At 32.0% G+C, this 4,203-nt stretch overlaps 1 pseudogene; it reads left to right on the plus strand.

Annotated features, from left to right (window-relative positions):
* Positions 1-2,711: 2,711 nt before the first annotated feature.
* LOC149542757 (non-specific lipid transfer protein GPI-anchored 14-like) lies at positions 2,712-3,566 on the plus strand (annotated as a pseudogene).
* Positions 3,567-4,203: the final 637 nt, after the last annotated feature.

Here is a 4,203-nt window from a genome sequence, read left to right on the forward strand (position 1 = left end):
TTCGGGTTTCCTTCTTTTTTTGTGATGTTTTCTCTACCTTGCTTAAGGATGCTTATGCTCAAGTTGAGGTTAATGGATCTCTTTTATATCCTTTCCCTTTGGGCCGTTCTATTAGACAAGGATGCCTCTTGGCCCTTGCTCTTTTTGTCATTGCTGCTAAAGCTCTTTTCTACATTCTCAGAGACTTCTCTTTCTCTCCAGACATTAGAGGTCTGTACCTGCCTAACAATGATGAGCTTTTAAACAACCACTTTGCTGATGATACCGCTATCTTTTTCGAGCTTTCTAAAACCAACTTAAAAAATCTGCAAGTCAAATTGGATTTTTTTTTGTGTTATATCTAGTGCCAAACTCTCTCAAGCTAAGTCTATATGCCTGGGATGGGAGGACAAGCCTCCGGATTGGTTTTCTCAATACAATTTTTAGTGGGGAGGATCAAAGAAGATTGTTAAGTATTTGGGAATCCCTTATTCTATTGACCCTTCTCTCAAAGATATGTGGTCCTGGGTTAAAGCCAAAATTGAGAACAAGCTTAACAAATGGCATAATAGAACCTTATCGCTTGCTAGTAGAATTCAGGTTTGTCAAAAGATCCTGTCCTCTTATAGTATATATTATTCTTCCACTTGGATGTTTAATAACTATCAGATTCATGAGATCCAAAAAGCCATCAGACATTTTTTATGGTCTGATGGCAAAGGCAATCGTAAGCACCATGTTGTTAACTGGGATTGGTGTCATACTGCTAAGTCCCTCGGTGGGCTTGGGCTTAAGGACCATAAGTTACAAGGCATCGCTCTTTCTGCTAAATGAATTTTTTAGGCATTGGAAGGTGACAGTCCCTGGAAGGTTCTTGTCAGACATAATATTGAGAGAGGTTACCCCAAGGAGGCTAAATCTTGGAAGAACCTCCCCTTTTGTGACCTTATTACTGGTAAATTTTTGGTCATAGTCCAAGGTTCTGCGATTTTTAGGTCTATTTGGCGCGCTTGGGAATATGTCCGAAAGTTTATCTCTAATAAGGAGTTCTACAATAATAGTCAAATCCATGGTGAAAAGTCCATTTGGTGGAATTTGTGTGTCAATAATAAACCTCTTGCACTCTACCAGGGATGTTCTGCCAAATTTTGGGCTAAAGCTGGTATTACTCAAATTGCTAATATTTATGAATAGGATGTCCTTATTGCTTGGGACGATCTCAAGATTAGGTTTAATATTCCTCAATCCTAGAAGAAGACTTATAATCTTATATTACAAGCTACTAAAAATCTTCCTTCTATCTGTCATGTGGATTCTTTTAGACATTTGAATTGTAAGTGGCCTGATGGTACTGTTTTGGACAGACTTAAAGCTAAAAACATATATAAGGTTATTGACTACAATGAAGATATTATTTTGCATCTTAATAAAATCTGGTACTGTTCTTTTGATTGTAAATATTGGAATAAGTTATTGGTTTTTCTGTGGAAAAGCCCTGTTGAGCCAAAAATTCAATGTTTTAAATGGTTGGCTTTAATTGATAGACTGCCTATTAGAAAATACAATCAACACTCTGATATTTGTAGAATTTGCAAGTTACTAGAAAATAGTAGACATATTTTATTTGATTGCTTATTTGCTAAAGAAATATGGCATTTATTTGGTATTTACTATCCTATTAGTGTGAGCATTATTGATATCATTACTGGTCACATTAATGGGATCAGTAAAGATTCTAATTTTTTTTGGAATATGCTGTCCTCTAACATTATTTGGCAGATTTAGAAATGCAGGAACGAGGAATAGTACCAAGGTAAGCCAAGGATTCTTACTAAGTTTTTTCGAAAACTCACTTTTTTCAAATTTTTTTTGCAGGTTCAAACCACTATGATAATTGAGAAGGATAAACTTCAAAAATTTCTTAAAGACGGGCAGGTGACCTTTTTTGTTCATGAGCTCAAGTATGGATACCAGTGGCAGAGGACTATGGATAACTTGCAACTTTTTGAGCGTACCTGCTGGAAGCTGAACCAAGCCATCAAAAAGAACCATAATGCCAAAAAGGAGGAATTATTTATTCTGTCTCAGATCCAAGAAAGGAAAAATATTGTATGGATGGAAGGCCCACTTGGCTGGACCACCTAGGTTGATCTGTATCTTGACATCTTCTAGTAGTTTTGCTCTGTTGGTTCGTTAGAGTTTCAGTTGTTGATGTATTCTTGGTTGAGGCTGTGCCTCTGATGGGTCTCCCGAATACAGTGTAACTTCTTTTTGATCTTGCTATTTCTAATACAAAAAAAAAAAATATTATTTGTAAAAACCAATAAAATTTCTTACCAATATTGAAAAAGCTTAATGTATAATTTCTTCCATACTTCCAAATAAATTAATTTATTTCAATACACAGTTTAACTAATGCATAAATGTGAATGCACAAATTCTTTTATAATAAAAAAATAAATTTCAATGCATACTTTAACTAAATGCATGAATGCTAATGAATAAAAAAAATTACATGATATTGTATGATTTTTTCAATTTTGAAAAATTAAATGAAAGAATTTCAATGTAGAATCTAGCTAAATAAATAGTTATTATAAACAATCTACATGGTATTATTTTCTCATAGCCTCTAAAGAGTTTATTTCTTTGAAGAAATCTTTTGATACTTACACATATCATGTGAAGAATTTAGGAAGAAATTAAACAAGAGGTTTTCTTTTAGAGCTAAAATGAGGAAGGCAATGTTTGTTGGTGTTTTGGTGGTGCTATTGTTACATGGGGTTTATGGAGATTTGCAAGTAGATGCAACAAAATGTGCATCTTCTTTACAAGCTTTGGCACCTTGTATTGGATATTTGGAAGGAAGGGAAAATACCTCCAAGTGATTGTTGTACTAATGTTAATGACATTCGGGCTAGCAATCCAAGGTGCTTGTGTCTTTTGATAAAAGATATATCTGATCCTTCTATCAGTTTGGCTATTAACCAAACACCCATTATTCAAATGCCTACTCAATGTCAAGTGTCAAGAAAAATCTCTGACTACATAGGTTTGTTTCCATATTCTCCATCTTTTAATGATCCTAAAAATCAGGTTCATTTATTTTTTCATTTATCTTTGTTTTTAAATAACTTTAAAATGTATGATTTTTATAAAAATCTAACCAAGTTTCTTTGGTATGAGAAGGCTCTCAAAATCTCCTATGTTATGAAAGCCATGAATTATCTAATATGATTGTGTCTCAATATTGTCATCATAAATGGATTGAGATCTCAATATTAGATAATAATTAAATTCTTTCTTATTTGACAAATATTTTGAATTCATCTTCTCCTAATACCAAGATTTTTGAAATGGGTATTACTCCTTCTCCATCACCCTCCATTGGTACATATTTATCAATTATTGTATAGATTAAGAATTAAATTTAAGATCATATAAAGTTTTATTTTTCTTTTGTAGGGCCATCACCTTCCATATCCTCACCGTTTGAGACCATCAGTAATTGGAGTTTTAGGATGTAGTCATGCCTTTGGCTTATTGGATTTGTTCTTCTAACAACCTCATAGTTTATCTCATTTTAATTGTAGCTGACATCACTGACCATTTTTTATATAGTTTTGAATATTTTTATTGATTATTTATAGCCTATTACTAGTTACTGATTAGCATATAGGAGTTTATACAACGTTGAAGAGTCTCATACAATAATTTTTACAATATTTTATGTTTTATTATGAATTCAAACATTTTGATGAGAATGTTAATCTATATTGACATCTGTATCAACGGAGAATGGTATATCCTTAATTCTGATAGGGGAAAGTTATAATAGAGTCATGAGAGCATATTTAGTATTAGTATACTATTATATTTGTTTAATCAACATTAATATTTTTTTTTTGTGAACTATATGGCAATGAGCTCTGCTAAATATTGGAATTATTAGAGCATTTATGAAATAGATTTTCTTTTATTATGTATGTATGTATGTATGTATGTATATTGATTTCTAAGATATAAAATTGAAACATTATTGAAAATACAAATAAGATTATTTAGTTTATTGGAATGGTCAAATATTACTACAATTTTTATAGTGATTGAGCCATTACACACACACACACACACATGTTCATTATTGACTTTCTTATTCAATCATGGTGTGTATTTTGGAAAGAAAAAAAATGATTTTGACTTATTTTTTCCTAAATAGATTAA

Source organism: Cupressus sempervirens, chromosome 8, assembly GCF_028749045.1.
Source record: "Cupressus sempervirens isolate cs-2001-9-10 chromosome 8, ASM2874904v1, whole genome shotgun sequence".
NCBI classification, from domain to species: domain Eukaryota; kingdom Viridiplantae; phylum Streptophyta; class Pinopsida; order Cupressales; family Cupressaceae; genus Cupressus; species Cupressus sempervirens.